Genomic DNA, 19,364 nt, shown 5'->3' on the forward strand with positions numbered 1-19,364 from the left:
TAATTTAATCCCAACCTCAGGCTTGTTTACTGTTACTGTCCTATGCTGATTCAAGCAACCACATGTGATGTGCTTTATCTAATGTTAGCATAACAAGTAACAGACAGATAATGATAGACACTCTACATTTAAAAGAATATAGAGAGTTTAAGTTGAAATAGTTGACATTTCTTGTGAGTTATTGACAGTGTCATGTGATTTCGGAGTTGATCTAAGTGATGTGAATTATATTCTCCTACTGTCACAATAATGGACTGTTTACTGATACCACAGGTGACTGGCGAGAGGCATCTGTTTGAAGCACTGCGTGAAGAAGAATCTCCATGAAGAAAAAAAAAACAAAGCTGAAGCGATAAGAACAAATTAAAAAGAGCCTTGAAGTTAGAAGAGTTAAAAAAAAATTTTAACTCACGTTCCAACATCCAAAGATGACTGACAAAATCCACACTGCCCTGTCCAGTACATCCCAGGAAAGCGGGATGTAATGTTTTCGGCTGTGCAACCACAGACACTTGGTGTTAAAACATGCTGCTAAAACTTTGCACTCCTTTTTTAATTTATTTATCTAGAAAAATTCATCTGGCTTAAAACTTTTTTGCATGTCTGATTTGGCTGTAAAGACTACCCTCCTTGTATATTTTTTAAAGACACTGATTTTATAACATACTTTACAAGTACAAAAAAAAACAAACTACTTTTTTTAAACATTTCAGATTTATCTCATCTGTTAGTGGACCCTGGAGGTTTAATTTTTGTTACTTTTTATTTTCTTTTTTATCTACACTTTTTCTTTACATATTTTTGTAGTTAGGCCTGTGTAATATTTTTTATACAAGATAAATAACGACATTTATTGAATGTACGTGTGTTGAATGTTTTCATTAAAGTTTGAGGGGGGGCACAGTTGCTCTCTGTGGTGGGCGTGGCTCTGGGGGTTCTGCCACCCTTCAACTGGATTTACTAGGGAAAGTCAAGTCAAGTTACAGGCAGCTGGGTTGTGAGACATGAAGGACAGTCAAGTGACAGGAAGCTGAGGTGAGAAATAGGAAGTTGGGTTGAGAGCCAGGAAGGTTAGTCAAGTTACAACAAGTTAAGTAGAGAGACAGGAAGTTGAGTGAAGGTAGAAGATGGAGGTAGAGAATGCGGTTATAAGAGGTGAAACTAGGAATAAGAACAGCGTCAGAAAGTATAAAGTAAGGGACTGGATTAGGAAAGTCAGGAAAGTGGCAGAGTAGTAAGGTTGGAAAGTCAGGATCATAGCATGATGCAGCCTAGCATGAGTCTGGAAAGTTGAAAGAAGGGGATGATACATCCCTTTGGTCTTGAACGACAGGAAGCAGTCCTAAAACGAAGGACGTCCAGAACGCCATTGATGATGTTACTTACAACGAACAATTAAAAAAGTTAAAAACCACACAATTGTTTTTCATTAACTGACTACTGAATTTTCCCTGCCACTCATCTATTGACAGATGTCACTGCTGATATCGAATTTCACTTTCAACACCACATGACCACTATATTAGCAGAGCAAACAGATATTAGCTGATGTTTTATTTTGTTTATGACATAAAATAGCATTTGGCTGTAGATTCAGAAAGTTTAGTCACTGATTGTGATATTGCAGAACAAATAAAGACACAGAAAAGGAATATCGGCCTGACTCAGTTTAGACAGACGTCACTGCCGATACTGAATTTTTGTGTTTCAACACCAGACAGATATAAGCCGATATTTTTTTTTTTTAATTTCTGCCATAAAATAGCATTTGCTGTACATCTATACAGTTTAGACACTAATTGTGACATCGTAGAAGAAACTAAGGCACGTAATGTTGGTCGATACATCATTTTGGCTGATAAATCAGGTGAAGTGGTCCGGAAACAGGTAAAACCAGTATCGGCAGCAACGTCTGTCGAAATCAGGAAATATCTGCCTGACTCATATATCAGTCAAGTTTTGGACAAACGTCACTGCCAATTCTGAATTTTTCCTTACAAAAACGTAGTCAATTATCGGCCTGACTCATATATCAGTCAAATTTAGACAGACCTCACTGCCGATACTGAATTTTTGCGTGTTTCAACACCAGACTGATATAAGCCGATATTTTATTTCATTTATGCCATAAAATAGCATTTGCTATAGATCTATACAGTTTAGACACTGATTGTGATATCATAGAACAAATTAAGGCACGTAAAGTTGATCGATATATGGTTTTGGCTGACAAATCAGGTGATGTGGTCCTGAAACAGTTAAAACCAGTATCGGCAGTGACGTCTGTCAAAAATCAGGAAATATCGGCCTGACTTGTATATTAGTCAAGTTTAGACAGACGTCACTGCCGATACTGAATCTTTTCGTGTTTCAACACCAGACAGATATAAGCCGATATTTTTTTTTAAATTTATGCCATAAAATATCATTTGCTGTACATCTATACAGTTTAGACACTAATTGTGACATCCTAGAACAAATTAAGGCACGTAAAGTTGGTCGATATATCATTTTGGCTGCTAAATCAGGTGAAGTGGTCCCGAAACAGGTAAAACCAGTATCGGCAGTGACGTCTGTCGAAATCAGGAAATATCAGCCTGACTCATATATCAGTCAAGTTTTCAACAGAAGTCACTGACAATCCTGAATTTTACGTGTTTCAACACCAGACAGATATACATTTTTATTTTATGTATGCCATAAAATAGAATTATATAACATAACCATAACAGGTAAAACCAGAGACTACCGTCTCCTTGTCTTGTATGTGTATAGTTTTCGCTAATTCTGGCATCATACGTAAAATTTTTGTTATGGATTTTGTTGTGCTAACTTACTGCTTTGCTGGGTGAAACTCATGGCTGATATTTCTCTTGAACCACATGCCAGACAGTTACCTTTATCTTTGTATCTGTAAAACTTGCTTACTCTGAGCAAGTTTCGAACCCTTAACCTACGGGTTGCGGCCAATTGTGCAATCCACTGAACTAGATTCGCACACCTTTAAACTACAACGTTTTGTATCAGCCTCTCGAGTGGACCGCAGTTATGTGTTATTATTTAAAGTTATTTGTCTCAGTCAAAATTTAATCTCACAAACTGCAAAATTGTTAGATATAATCCCACTGAGACTGTGTTTATTTTTGGCGTATCTTTCCCTCTTTGATATGGACAGACGTTTGGACAAAATACTTCCGCCTTGCATGGTAATCGAACCACTGTACATAAAGATTGCAAGAATGACTTGTAAACCACTGAGCTAAACTTTCTATGTGTTATTTAAAGAGCATGCTGTGTTCTGATGTTGACTGTTTTTAACATGCTACACTGTGCTGTATTTTGATATGCAATTCTATATATTTTTTAAATGATTTTTTAAACCCTTTTTAACAGTTTTCGATCTACTATAGCAAAGAAATATCACGCGAGATGTATATAGGTCCATTGTATCAGCTCGTCTGTAACTCCAGCCAAGGCACGAGGACGCAGGTCCCAGCGACGTACTGCGTCATGACGTACTGCGGTAAGCCTGTGACCTCACTTCCGGTGTTTCTCTGTTTGTGTTTGGTAGCGTCTCTCCGCCGCTCCTGCGAGCGATGCCCTGCTAATCTAAGTTGCCCCTTACTCCGGCTGCTTTTTACTGGCCTGTGATTGAAACTCACTCTGGTTTTACTCAAGCACTCACTGCTGTCCTCTTCTCTCAGCGGGGTTCATGTTTAATTACACATCCGTTCACTCACTGCTAGCTCGCTGGCTACTTTAGCCCGCTAGCTACTTTAGCCCGCTAGCTACTTTAGCCCTGGTTAGCGGCGGCTGCTCCCTCCGCCGCTGCTCTCCTGCTCGGTGTGTCCGATGTTAAGTTACTCATCTGCTCCTGTGGAAGCAGAGGATTAATGGTACATGTACTAAGTGAAGTTTATTTGCTGCGTTGGAGGCGAGGCTCCGCACTGTGGAAAAACCCGCTCCAGCTGCAGTTAGCAAGCCCCCCCTGTAGCCGGTGCGGACCGATATAGTGTAGCTTCTGCTAGCCGTCCTCCGGCAACCCCCGTGCGGTCGGGAGGCTGGATGACTGTCCGAGCGAAGCTGTCCCCCTTCAGAAAGGCTCATAGTCTCCTGAACAGCTTCCCTCTGTGTGGCGGGTGAACTCACACTTGCATTAGACTCACTGATCATTGTCTCTGCTGCACATCTGCTCTCAATTCTGCACATTACTGTGTTTGCACATTCATCTACACTTTTCCACAATTGTTTGCACCTTTTCTTTTTTTATTGCATTTTTCATCTTTTTTTCTTTTGTTTGCTCTCTGTACATACCTTAATATTGTTATATTTATTTGAATTTATTAGATTCTATTTTATTGGGCGTTAAGTGCCTTCCATATTTGCTTTTTTTGCCTTTTTAAAAAATTGATTTATTCATTTGCTGCTCTCTTATTTGCTGCTGTAATTATTAAGTATTATTATTAAGTATTAAGTATTTCTATTCTGTTCATGTTCTAAATAAGTTCTCCCCGCTCAGCGGCACACCTGTTGAGAAAACAACTTTTATAATTGGCAACTCCGTTAATGACACCAGCAGCAATGGTAAAATGCATGCCTGGGGCCAGAGCAAAACTGATTACTAAAGCTAAGCGTAGATTTGTTAAGAGTGTTATTCACGTTGGCAGGAATGATATATAGCTTAGCAATAATAGAGTCAGTGTGCTCCTTTGCAAAAATGATATCAGACACCGTAACTTTCTCTGGACCCCGTCCAACTCTGACCAGCGATGACATTATTAGCCGCATGTCATCATTCAACCACTGGCTATCGAGGTGGTGTCCAGCACACAATGTGACTTTCATAGATAATTTGTATACTTTTTGGGGAAAACTTGGGCTGCAGTTGAAAAGTTCAAATAATCTCCTTTCCTAACCACTTTTCCTTAACTTCCAGAGAAACGTCCAAGGAAAGATGTGAAGGAGAATTCATAAGGACTTGGGAAAAGACGATGGTGGTGTTCAGAGAGTCCAACTGCACTTCTCCTCGGCTCTGTGATGATGCGACGGCTGTGATGAAACTACAATGTTGACATGATGGACTACAAAAAGCGCATCCTCACTGGACTGGTATGTGTGCAGCGAAAAGTTGTTTTTCATAATTGTTTTATTTGTGTTTTCTTTGAAAAATTATTTGCTGCCTTCTTAAATTCCTTTGTAATGTGTATCTTAAAACGTGCGCCATAAACTCTGAGTATTAATATTAGGATAATGGCTATAGCCTAATTATTATTAATATTATTAAAGTTATCGTTATTATCTTAATCGTTTTCGTAAAGCTAAATTAGGACAATCTAGTGAAAAATATTACATCATTACCAAGGTGAGAATTAAAAATAAAGAGGAATATAAGCTGCCAGTCATATTTATCTTCATGAATCCTTATATGATTTCGCGAAAATAACCTAATAAATATGAAAATATGGAAGACGTGTTACATCCACTACCGTACATGTGATCATTCTTAAGTTTCGTGATGAACTGAAAACATCAGTCTTAAAACGTCCCCTCATTTTCTGGTTAATGTGCTGATTCTGATCTTATAGGTTACAGTTCACTATATTTTCCCTAAACTAAATTATTAGTAGTTATTATTATAGTGTTTTTGGCCATTTTGCAACATTCTATGCTGTGCTGTTTTTTGAACATGTTATCTTTCGACATTTTTCACCAAACTATAGCGTCATTGTCAGTCATTTTATGACGTCAAAATTTGACATTTTCGACATATTATACTATTGCCTTTTTGGCAATTTTTTTTTGACATGCTTAATTATGATGTGTTTGGCCTTTTTTGGACTTTATTCCCACTTTGTATACTATAACGTGTCTCTACAAACTTATATGTCATCTTCAGCCATTTTTAGGAGCAGTCAAAATTGGACTTTTTCGACATACTATATTATTTCCATTTTGGTCATTTTTTTTGACATGCTAAATTATGACATATTTAGCCTTTTTTTGGCCTTTGTTTCCACGTTGTATATTAAGACGCGTCTCTACAAGCTATAATATGTCATTTTAAGCAATTTTAATGACATGTCAAAATGTGACATTTTTTGACTATACTATGGCATTTTTGCCATTTTTTGATATGCTAAGTTATGAGGTTTTTGGCCCATATTCCAGCGTTTATTCCCACTTTATATACCATCTACAAGCTATTATATGTCATTTTCAGCCAAAAAGGCAATAGTATAGTATGTCAAAAAAGTCATATTTTGACTGCTGAAACGGCTAAAATGACATATAATGGCTTGTAGAGATGCTTCATGTTATACAAGTGGAAATAAATGCCAAAAACGATGAAAAACCTCATAATTTAGCATGTCACAAAAAAATGGGCTAAAAGGCAAAAGTATGGTATGTCGAAAAAGTCAAATTTTGACTGCTCCTAAAAATGGCTGAAAATGACAATTATAATAGCTTGTACAGACGCGCCATAGTATACAAAGTGGGAATAAAGGCCAAAAAAGGCCAAAAACCTCATCATTTAGCATGGCAATAAATGGCAAAAAAAGGCAAGGCAAGGCAGCTTTATTTGTACAGCACATTTCATACAACAGGGCAATTCAAAGTGCTTTATAGAGTAATAAAATATAAAAGCATAATGAAAGATACAGATTTACAATAAAAAAGAAAAGAGATAAGATATACAAAGTAAATCAATTACTAAATGATTAAATAATAATAATAATCACTATTAAAAACAAAAGTGCAGACAAGAGGTGCAAAGATAAAAAGATAAATAATAAAATTTAAAATCATTTAAAAACCAAGTTTAAAAATAAGTTGGTGGTCATTAGTGGGTGGAGTAGGCAGTGTTAAAAAGGAGTTTTTAGCTTTGCTTTGAAAGTGATCACAGTCTGGGCTTGTCGAACCTCATCTGGGAGGTTATTCCAGGTTTGTGCTGCATGATAACAAAATGTTGCTTCACCATGTTTAGTTCTGATTCTTGGGACGCTCAGTAGGCCGACCCCTGATGTTCTGAGGGTCCTTGAAGGTTCATATGTCACAAGCATGTTTGAGATATATTTTGGTGCCGAATCCAAAGACTGATTTGTAGTCAAGCAGTGAGATTTTAAAATCAACTCTCTGAGTGACGGGTAGGCAGTGTAAGGATTATAGACCTGGAGTAATGTGGTCAAATTTCCTATTTTTTGTCATCACTCTGGCAGCAGCATTTTGAATAAACTGCAGTTGCCAGACAACTTGTTTTGAAAGGCCTAAAAACAGACCATTGCAGTAATCTAACCTACTGGAAATGAAGGCGTGAGTGAGCCTTTCAAGGTCTTGCTTTGACATTATTATTATCATTTCCTCTGACTCTGGCAATATTTTTTAAATGATAGTAGGCAGATGAAGTTACTGATTTGATGTGAGTGTGTTTCTTTACGTGGCACAAAGACAAATATGTTGGTCTTATCTCTATTAAGTTGGAGAAAATTTTAATGCATCCAATCACTGATTTGCTTAATACTGTAACACAGAAATTCTAGTGGTTGATGATCACCTGGTGAAAGTGATATGTGTATACAGGTATATAAGAAAAGGCAATAGTATGTCAAAAAAAGTTGAATTTTGACTGCTCCTAAAAATGACTGAAAATGACTAATATCTTGTAATATCTTGATAATATCTTGTAGAGACGCTCTATAGTATACAAAGTGTGAATGAAGGTCAAAAAAGGCCCAAAACCTCATATTTAAGAATAACAAAAAATGTCAAAAAGGTGATGGTAGCAAAAATGTCAAATTTGACGTGTCCCAAAAAGAACCGAAAACACCTCAAAAAAGAATAAACTATCCTGCCAACACAGGCCATAGCATACAATATTGAAGGAAAAGACAATGCTATAGTATAGCAAATATGGCAAAAATGTCAAAAAATTGCATGTCCCAAAAACATCTGAAAACAACTCAAAACAGCATAAAATAGTGTTTCAAGAAACGCCATAGGATAGAATTTTACAAAAGCACGCGAAAATGGCATGTCCAAAAAATGACCAAAAAAGGCAAGGCTATAGTATGGCAAAAATGTCAAAAAAATGGCATGTCCCAAAAACAGCTGAAAACAACTCAAAACAGCATAAAATAGCGTGCCAAGTCATGCCATGGCACACAAAGTTTTAATAACGGCAAAAAACATACAAAAATGGCATGTCCAAAAAATGACCGAAAAGCAAGGCTATACTATGGCAAAAATGTCAAAATATGGCATGTCCCAAAAACAGCTGAAAACAGTTAAAAACAGCATAAAATAGTGTACCAAGACACGCCGTAGCATAGAATGTTGTAAAAACGGCCAAAAACACGCGAAAATGGCATGTCCAAAAAATGACCGAAAAAGCAAGGCTATAGTATGGCAAAAATGTCAAAAAATAGCATGTCCTAAAAACAGCTAAAAACACCTCAAAACAGCATTAAATAGCGTGCCAAGTCATGCCATGGCATACAAAGTTTTAAAAATGGCCAAAAACACGCAAAAATGGCATGTCCAAAAAATGACCGAAAAGGCAAGGCTATAGTATGGCAAAAATGTCAAAACATAGCATGTCCATAAAACAGCTAAAAACACCTCAAAACAGCATTAAATAGCGTGCCAAGTCATGCCATAGCATATAATGTTTTAAAAATGGCCAAAAACACCCGAAAATGGCATGTCCAAGAAATGACCAAAAAAGGCAAGGGTATACTATGGCAAAAATGTCAAAATATGGCATGTCCCAAAAACAGCTGTAAACACCTCAAAACAGCATAAAATAGTGTTTCAAGACACGCCATAGCATATAATGTTTTAAAAACGGCAAAAAACGTACAAAAATGGCATGTCCAAAAAATGACCGAAAAGGCAAGGCTATAGTATGGCAAAAATGTCAAAAAATGGCATGTCCCAAAAACAGCTGAAAACACCTCAAAACAGCATTAAATAGCGTGCAAAGTCATGCCATGGCATACAAAGTTTTAAAAACGGCCAAAAACACGCAAAAATGGCATGTCCAAAAAATGACCGAAAAGGCAAGGCTATAGTATGGCAAAAATGTCAAAAAATAGCATGTCCATAAAACAGCTAAAAACACCTCAAAACAGCTTAAAAAAGCGTGCGAACACACGCCTTAGCATAGACTTTTGCCAAAACGGCCAAAAACACCCGAAAATGGCATGTCCAAAAAATGACCGAAAAAGCAAGGCTATAGTATGGCAAAAATGTCAAAAAATAGCATGTCCTAAAAACAGCTAAAAACACCTCAAAACAGCATTAAATAGCGTGCCAAGTCATGCCATGGCACACAAAGTTTTAAAAACGGCAAAAAACATACAAAAGTGGCATGTCCAAAAAATGACCAAAAAGGCAAGGCTATACTATGGCAAAAATGTCAAAAAATGGCATGTCCCAAAAACAGCTGAAAACACTTAAAAACAGCATAAAATAGCGTACCAAGACACGCCATATCATAGAATGTTGTAAAAACGGCCAAAAACACCCGAAAATGGCATGTCCAAAAAAAGACCGAAAAAGCAAGGCTATAGTATGGCAAAACTGTCAAAAAATGGCATGTCCCAAAAACAGCTGAAAAAACCTCAAAACAGCATAAAATAGTGTTTCAAGACACGCCATAGCATAGAATGTTTTAAAAACGGCAAAAAACGTACAAAAATGGCGTGTCCAAAAAATGACAGAAAAGGCAAGGCTATAGTATGGCAAAAATGTCAAAAAATGGCATGTCCCAAAAAAAGCTAAAAACACCTCAATGCAGCATAAAATAGCGTACCAAGACACGCCATAGCATAGAATTCTGCAAAAATGGCCAAAAACAAGCAAAAATACAATGTCCAAAAAATGACCGAAAAGGCAAGGCTATACTATGGCAAAAATGTCAAAATATGGCATGTCCCAAAAACAGCTGAAAACACCTCAAAACAGCTTAAAAAAGCATGCCAAGACACGCCTTAGCATAGACTTTTGCCAAAACGACCAGAAACACCCGAAAATGGCATGTCCAAAAACTGACCGAAAAGGCAAGGCAATAGTATGGCAAAAATGTCAAAATATGGCATGTCCCAAAAACAGCTGAAAACAATTCAAAACAGCATAAAAAAGCGTGCAAACACACGCCTTAGCATAGACTTTTGCCAAAACGACCAGAAACAAGCAAAAATGGCATGTCCAAAAAATGACCGAAAAGGCAAGGCTATAGTATGGCAAAAATGTCAAAATATGGCATGTCCCCAAAACAGCTGAAAACAGTTAAAAACAGCGTAAAATAACGTGCCAAGTCATGCCATGGCACACAAAGTGTTAAAAACGGCCAAAAACACCCAAAAATGGCATGTCCAAAAAATGACCGAAAAGGCAAGGCTATAGTATGGCAAAAATGTCAAAATATGGCATGTCCCAAAAACAGCTGAAAACAGTTAAAAACAGCATAAAATAGCGTGCCAAGTCATGCCATGGCATACAAAGTTTTAAAAAACGTCCAAAAAGACGCAAAAATGGCATGTCCAAAAAATGACCGAAAAGGCAAGGCTATAGTATGGCAAAAATGTCAAAAAATGGCATGTTCTAAAAACAGCTGAAAACACCTCAAAACAGCTTAAAATAGCGTACCAAGACACGCCATAGCATAGAGTTTTGCCAAAACGACCAGAAACACCTGAAAATGGCATGTCCAGAAAATGACCAAAAAGGCAAGGCTATAGTATGGTAAAAATGTCAAAATATGGCATGTCCCAAAAAAAGCTAAAAACACCTCAATGCAGCATAAAATAGCGTACCAAGACACGCCATAGCATAGAATTCTGCAAAAATGGCCAAAAACAAGCAAAAATGCAATGTCCAAAAAATGACCGAAAAGGCAAGGCTATAGTATGGCAAAAATGTAAAAAAAATGGCATGTTCTAAAAACAGCTAAAAACACCTCAATGTAGCATGAAATAGCGTACCAAGACACGCCATAGCATAGAATTCTGCAAAAATGGCCAAAAACACCTGAAAATGGCATGTCCAAAAAATGACCAAAAAGGCAAGGCTATAGTATGGCAAAAATGTCAAAAAATGGCATGTTCTAAAAACAGCTGAAAACACCTCAAAACAGCATATAATAGTGTTTCAAGACACGCCATAGCATATAATGTTTTAAAAACGGCAAAAAACGTACAAAAATGGCATGTCCAAAAAATGACCGAAAAGGCAAGGCTATAGTATGGCAAAAATGTCAAAAAATGGCATGTCCCAAAAACAGCTGAAAACACCTCAAAAAAGCATTAAATAGCGTGCCAAGTCACGACATGGTAAACAAAGCTTTAAAAACGGCCAAAAACACGCAAAAATGGCATGTCCAAAAAATGACCGAAAAGGCAAGGCTATACTATGGCAAAAATGTCAAAAAATAGCATGTCCATAAAACAGCTAAAAACACCTCAAAACAGCTTAAAAAAGCGTGCGAACACATGCCTTAGCATAGACTTTTGCCAAAACGGCCAAAAACACCCGAAAATGGCATGTCCAAAAAATGACCGAAAAAGCAAGGCTATAGTATGGCAAAAATGTCAAAAAATAGCATGTCCTAAAAACAGCTAAAAACACCTCAAAACAGCATTAAATAAGCGTACAAGTCATGCCATGGCACACAAAGTTTTAAAAACGGCAAAAAACATACAAAAATGGCATGTCCAAAAAATGACCAAAAAGGCAAGGCTATACTATGGCAAAAATGTCAAAAAATGGCATGTCCCAAAAACAGCTGAAAACACTTAAAAACAGCATAAAATAGCGTACCAAGACACGCCATATCATAGAATGTTGTAAAAACGGCCAAAAACACCCGAAAATGGCATGTCCAAAAAAAGACCGAAAAAGCAAGGCTATAGTATGGCAAAACTGTCAAAAAATGGCATGTCCCAAAAACAGCTGAAAAAACCTCAAAACAGCATAAAATAGTGTTTCAAGACACGCCATAGCATAGAATGTTTTAAAAACGGCAAAAAACGTACAAAAATGGCGTGTCCAAAAAATGACCGAAAAGGCAAGGCTATAGTATGGCAAAAATGTCAAAATATGGCATGTCCCAAAAAAAGCTGAAAACACCTCAAAACAGCTTAAAAAAGCGTGCGAACACACGCCTTAGCATAGACTTTTGCCAAAACGACCAGAAACAAGCAAAAATGGCATGTCCAAAAAATGACCGAAAAGGCAAGGCTATAGTATGGCAAAAATGTCAAAATATGGCATGTCCCAAAAACAGCTGAAAACAGTTAAAAACAGCATAAAATAGCGTGCCAAGTCATGCCATGGCATACAAAGTTTTAAAAAAGCGATCAAAAAAGGCATAAAAATGGCATGTCCAAAAAATGACCAAAAAGGCAAGGCTATAGTATGGCAAAAATGTCAAAAAATGGCATGTCCCAAAAAAAGCTAAAAACACCTCAATGCAGCATAAAATAGCGTACCAAGACACGCCATAGCATAGAATTCTGCAAAAATGGCCAAAAACCAGCAAAAATGCAATGTCCAAAAAATGACCGAAAAGGCAAGGCTATAGTATGGCAAAAATGTAAAAAAAATGGCATGTTCTAAAAACAGCTAAAAACACCTCAATGTAGCATGAAATAGCGTACCAAGACACGCCATAGCATAGAATTCTGCAAAAATGGCCAAAAACAAGCAAAAATACAATGTCCAAAAAATGACCGAAAAGGCAAGGCTATACTATGGCAAAAATGTCAAAATATGGCATGTCCCAAAAACAGCTGAAAACACCTCAAAACAGCTTAAAAAAGCATGCCAAGACACGCCTTAGCATAGACTTTTGCCAAAACGACCAGAAACACCCGAAAATGGCATGTCCAAAAAATGACCGAAAAGGCAAGGCTATAGTATGGCAAAAATGTCAAAATATGGCATGTCCCAAAACAGCTGAAAACACCTCAATGCAGCATAAAATAGCGCAAAGACACACCATAGCATAGACTTTTGCCAAAACGACCAGAAACACCCGAAAATGGCATGTCCAAAAAATGACCGAAAAGGCAAGGCTATAGTATGGCAAAAATGTCAAAATATGGCATGTCCCAAAAACAGCTGAAAACACCTCAAAACAGCATAAAATAGCGTGCCAAGTCATGCCATGGCATACAAAGTTTTAAAAAAGCGTCCAAAAAAGGCCAAAAATGGCATGTCCAAAAAATGACCAAAAAGGCAAGGCTATAGTATGGCAAAAATGTCAAAAAATGGCATGTTCTAAAAACAGCTGAAAACACCTCAAAACAGCTTAAAATAGCGTGCCAAGTCATGCCATGGCATACAAAGTTTTAAAAACGGCCAAAAAGACACAAAAATGGCATGTCCAAAAAATGACCAAAAAGGCAAGGCTATAGTATGGCAAAAATGTCAAAAAATGGCATGTTCTAAAAACAGCTGAAAACACCTCAAAACAGCATAAAAAAGCGTGCCAAGACACGCCATAGCATAGACTTTTGCCAAAACGACCAGAAACACCCGAAAATGGCATGTCCAAAAAATGACCGAAAAGGCAAGGCTATAGTATGGCAAAAATGTCAAAATATGGCATGTCCCAAAAACAGCTGAAAACACCTCAAAGCAGCTCAAAATAGCGTGCCAAGACACGCCATAGCAAAGAATTCTGCAAAATGGTCAAAAACAAGCAAAATGCAATGTCCAAAAATGACCGAAAAGGCAAGGCTATAGTATGGCAAAAATGTCAAAAAATGGCATGTCCCAAAAACAACTGAAAACACTTAAAAACAGCTTAAAAAGGCATGCCAAGACACGCCTTAGCATAGACTTTTGCCAAAACGACCAGAAACACCCGAAAATGGCATGTCCAAAAAATGACCGAAAAGGCAAGGCTATAGTATGGCAAAAATGTCAAAATATGGCATGTCCCAAAAACAGCTGAAAACACCTCAAAACAGCATAAAATAGCGTGCCAAGTCATGCCATGGCATACAAAGTTTTAAAAAACGGCCAAAAAGACGCAAAAATGGCATGTCCAAAAAATGACCAAAAAGGCAAGGCTATAGTATGGCAAAAATGTCAAAAAATGGCATGTTCTAAAAACAGCTGAAAACACCTCAAAACAGCTTAAAATAGCGTGCCAAGTCATGCCATGGCATACAAAGTTTTAAAAACGGCCAAAAAGACACAAAAATGGCATGTCCAAAAAATGACCAAAAAGGCAAGGCTATAGTATGGCAAAAATGTCAAAAAATGGCATGTTCTAAAAACAGCTGAAAACACCTCAAAACAGCTTAAAATAGCGTACCAAGACACGCCATAGCATAGAGTTTTGCCAAAACGACCAGAAACACCTGAAAATGGCATGTCCAGAAAATGACCAAAAAGGCAAGGCTATAGTATGGTAAAAATGTCAAAATATGGCATGTCCCAAAAAAAGCTAAAAACACCTCAATGCAGCACAAAATAGCGTACCAAGACACGCCATAGCAAAGAATTCTGCAAAAATGGTCAAAAACAAGCAAAAATGCAATGTCCAAAAAATGACCGAAAAGGCAAGGCTATAGTATGGCAAAAATGTCAAAAAATGGCATGTCCCAAAAACAACTGAAAACACTTAAAAACAGCTTAAAAAGGCATGCCAAGACACGCCTTAGCATAGACTTTTGCCAAAACGACCAGAAACACCCGAAAATGGCATGTCCAAAAACTGACCGAAAAGGCAAGGCTATAGTATGGCAAAAATGTCAAAATATGGCATGTCCCAAAAACAGCTGAAAACAATTCAAAACAGCATAAAAAAGCGTGCAAACACACGCCTTAGCATAGACTTTTGCCAAAACGACCAGAAACAAGCAAAAATGGCATGTCCAAAAAATGACCGAAAAGGCAAGGCTATAGTATGGCAAAAATGTCAAAATATGGCATGTCCCCAAAACAGCTGAAAACAGTTAAAAACAGCGTAAAATAACGTGCCAAGTCATGCCATGGCACACAAAGTGTTAAAAACGGCCAAAAACACCCAAAAATGGCATGTCCAAAAAATGACCGTAAAGGCAAGGCTATAGTATGGCAAAAATGTCAAAATATGGCATGTCCCAAAAACAGCTGAAAACAGTTAAAAACAGCATAAAATAGCGTGCCAAGTCATGCCATGGCATACAAAGTTTTAAAAAACGTCCAAAAAGACGCAAAAATGGCATGTCCAAAAAATGACCGAAAAGGCAAGGCTATAGTATGGCAAAAATGTCAAAAAATGGCATGTTCTAAAAACAGCTGAAAACACCTCAAAACAGCTTAAAATAGCGTACCAAGACACGCCATAGCATAGAGTTTTGCCAAAACGACCAGAAACACCTGAAAATGGCATGTCCAGAAAATGACCAAAAAGGCAAGGCTATAGTATGGTAAAAATGTCAAAATATGGCATGTCCCAAAAAAAGCTAAAAACACCTCAATGCAGCATAAAATAGCATACCAAGACACGCCATAGCATAGAATTCTGCAAAAATGGCCAAAAACACCTGAAAATGGCATGTCCAAAAAATGACCAAAAAGGCAAGGCTATAGTATGGCAAAAATGTCAAAAAATGGCATGTTCTAAAAACAGCTGAAAACACCTCAAAACAGCATTAAATAGCGTGCAAAGTCATGCCATGGCATACAAAGTTTTAAAAACGGCCAAAAACACGCAAAAATGGCATGTCCAAAAAATGACCGAAAAGGCAAGGCTATACTATGGCAAAAATGTCAAAAAATAGCATGTCCATAAAACAGCTGAAAACACCTCAAAACAGCTTAAAAAAGCGTGCGAACACATGCCTTAGCATAGACTTTTGCCAAAACGGCCAAAAACACCCGAAAATGGCATGTCCAAAAAATGACCGAAAAAGCAAGGCTATAGTATGGCAAAAATGTCAAAAAATAGCATGTCCTAAAAACAGCTAAAAACACCTCAAAACAGCATTAAATAGCGTGCCAAGTCATGCCATGGCACACAAAGTTTTAAAAACGGCAAAAAACATACAAAAATGGCATGTCCAAAAAATGACCAAAAAGGCAAGGCTATACTATGGCAAAAATGTCAAAAAATGGCATGTCCCAAAAACAGCTGAAAACACTTAAAAACAGCATAAAATAGTGTTTCAAGACACGCCATATCATAGAATGTTTTAAAAACGGCAAAAAACGTACAAAAATGGCGTGTCCAAAAAAAGACCGAAAAAGCAAGGCTATAGTATGGCAAAAATGTCAAAATATGGCATGTCCCAAAAAAAGCTGAAAACACCTCAAAACAGCTTAAAAAAGCGTGCGAACACACGCCTTAGCATAGACTTTTGCCAAAACGACCAGAAACAAGCAAAAATGGCATGTCCAAAAAATGACCGAAAAGGCAAGGCTATAGTATGGCAAAAATGTCAAAATATGGCATGTCCCCAAAACAGCTGAAAACAGTTAAAAACAGCGTAAAATAACGTGCCAAGTCATGCCATGGCACACAAAGTGTTAAAAACGGCCAAAAACACCCAAAAATGGCATGTCCAAAAAATGACCGAAAAGGCAAGGCTATAGTATGGCAAAAATGTCAAAATATGGCATGTCCCAAAAACAGCTGAAAACAGTTAAAAACAGCATAAAATAGCGTGCCAAGTCATGCCATGGCATACAAAGTTTTAAAAAACGTCCAAAAAGACGCAAAAATGGCATGTCCAAAAAATGACCAAAAAGGCAAGGCTATAGTATGGCAAAAATGTCAAAAATGGCATGTTCTAAAAACAGCTGAAAACACCTCAATGCAGCATAAAATAGCGTACCAAGACACGCCATAGCATAGAATTTTGCAAAATGGCCAAAAAAAAGAAAAAATGCAATGTCCAAAAAATGACCGAAAAGGCAAGGATATAGTATGGCAAAAATGTAAAAAAAATGGCATGTTCTAAAAAAAGCTAAAACACCTCAATGTAGCATAAAATAAGCGTGCATCAAGACACGCCATAGCATAGAATTCTGCAAAAATGGCCAAAAACAAGCAAAAATACAATGTCCAAAAAATGACCGAAAAGGCAAGGCTATACTATGGCAAAAATGTCAAAATATGGCATGTCCCAAAAACAGCTGAAAACACCTCAAAACAGCATAAAAAAGCATGCCAAGACACGCCATAGCATAGAATTCTGCAAAAATGGCCAAAAACACCTGAAAATGGCATGTCCAAAAAATGACCAAAAAGGCAAGGCTATAGTATGGCAAAAATGTCAAAATATGGCATGTCCCAAAAACAGCTGAAAACAACTCAAAACAGCTTAAAATAGCATACCAAGACACGCCTTAGCATAGACTTTTGCCAAAACGACCAGAAACAAGCAAAAATGGCATGTCCAAAAAATGACCGAAAAGGCAAGGCTATAGTATGGCAAAAATGTCAAAATATGGCATGTCCCCAAAACAGCTGAAAACACCTCAATGCAGCATAAAATAACGTGCAAGACACATGCCATAGCATAGACTTTTGCCAAAACGACCAGAAACACCCAAAAATGGCATGTCCAAAAAATGACCGAAAAGGCAAGGCTATAGTATGGCAAAAATGTCAAAATATGGCATGTCCCAAAAACAGCTGAAAACAGTTAAAAACAGCATAAAATAGCGTGCCAAGTCATGCCATGGCATACAAAGTTTTAAAAAACGTCCAAAAAGACGCAAAAATGGCATGTCCAAAAAATGACCAAAAAGGCAAGGCTATAGTATGGCAAAAATGTCAAAAAATGGCATGTCCCAAAAAAAGCTGAAAACACCTCAATGCAGCATAAAATAGCGTACCAAGACACACCATAGCATAGACTTTTGCCAAAACGACCAGAAACACCCGAAAATGGCATGTCCAAAAAATGACCAAAAAGGCAAGGCTATAGTATGGCAAAAATGTCAAAAAATGGCATGTTCTAAAAACAGCTGAAAACACCTCAAAACAGCTTAAAATAGCGTACCAAGACACACCATAGCATAGAGTTTTGCCAAAACGACCAGAAACACCTGAAAATGGCATGTCCAGAAAATGACCAAAAAGGCAAGGCTATAGTATGGTAAAAATGTCAAAATATGGCATGTCCCAAAAAAAGCTAAAAACACCTCAATGCAGCATAAAATAGCGTACCAAGACACGCCATAGCAAAGAATTCTGCAAAAATGGTCAAAAACAAGCAAAAATGCAATGTCCAAAAAATGACCGAAAAGGCAAGGCTATAGTATGGCAAAAATGTCAAAAAATGGCATGTCCCAAAAACAGCTGAAAACACCTCAATGCAGCATAAAATAGCGTACCAAGACACGCCATAGCACAGAGTTTTGCCAAAACAACCAGAAACACTCGAAAATGGCATGTCCAGAAAATGATCGAAAAGGCAAGGCTATAGTATGGCAAAAATGTCAAAAAATGGCATGTTCTAAAAACAGCTGAAAACACCTCAAAACAGCTTAAAAAAGTGTGCAAACACACGCCTTAGCATAGACTTTTGCCAAAACGACCAGAAACATGCAAAAATGGCATGTCCAAAAAATGACCGAAAAGGCAAGGCTATAGTATGGCAAAAATGTCAAAATATGGCATGTCCCAAAAACAGCTGAAAACAACTCAAAACAGCTTAAAAAAGCGTGCAAACACATGCCTTAGCATAGACTTTTGCCAAAACGACCAGAAACAAGCAAAAATGGCATGTCCAAAAAATGACCGAAAAGGCAAGGCTATAGTATGGCAAAAATGTCAAAATATGGCATGTCCCAAAAACAGCTGAAAACACCTCAAAACAGCATAAAATAGCGTGCCAAGTCATGCCATGGCATACAAAGTTTTAAAAAACGTCCAAAAAGACGCAAAAATGGCATGTCCAAAAACTGACCAAAAAGGCAAGGCTATAGTATGGCAAAAATGTCAAAAAATGGCATGTTCTAAAAACAGCTGAAAACACCTCAAAACAGCTTAAAATAGCGTACCAAGACACGCCATAGCATAGAGTTTTGCCAAAACGACCAGAAACACCTGAAAATGGCATGTCCAGAAAATGACCGAAAAGGCAAGGCTATAGTATGGCAAAAATGTCAAAATATGGCATGTCCCAAAAACAGCTGAAAACAACTCAAAACAGCTTAAAATAGCGTACCAAGACACGCCATAGCAAAGAATTCTGCAAAAATGGTCAAAAACAAGCAAAAATGCAATGTCCAAAAAATTACCGAAAAGGCAAGGCTATAGTATGGCAAAAATGTCAAAAAATGGCATGTCCCAAAAACAGCTGAAAACACCTCAATGCAGCATAAAATAGCGTACCAAGACACGCCATAGCACAGAGTTT

At 37.4% G+C, this 19,364-nt stretch overlaps 1 protein-coding gene and 1 long non-coding RNA gene across 2 annotated transcripts in view; one reads left to right on the forward strand and one right to left on the reverse strand.

Moving 5' to 3' along the window:
* Positions 1-19,364, reverse strand: part of plekhd1 (pleckstrin homology and coiled-coil domain containing D1) — a 65,029-nt gene that overhangs the window by 2,820 nt on the left and 42,845 nt on the right. The gene's annotated exons all lie outside the window — the stretch shown is intronic.
* Positions 1-19,364, forward strand: part of LOC148187411 (uncharacterized) — a 29,939-nt gene that overhangs the window by 1,585 nt on the left and 8,990 nt on the right. The window contains exons 3-4 of the long non-coding RNA XR_015778656.1: positions 274-3,523; positions 4,937-5,109. This is a non-coding gene — a long non-coding RNA (uncharacterized LOC148187411). The remainder of the gene's footprint in view (positions 1-273; positions 3,524-4,936; positions 5,110-19,364) is intronic.

The sequence above is a fragment of the Plectropomus leopardus genome, chromosome 14 (genome assembly GCF_026936395.1).
Source record: "Plectropomus leopardus strain MGB_pleo_1.0 chromosome 14, ASM2693639v1, whole genome shotgun sequence".
Lineage (NCBI taxonomy): Eukaryota > Metazoa > Chordata > Actinopteri > Perciformes > Serranidae > Plectropomus > Plectropomus leopardus.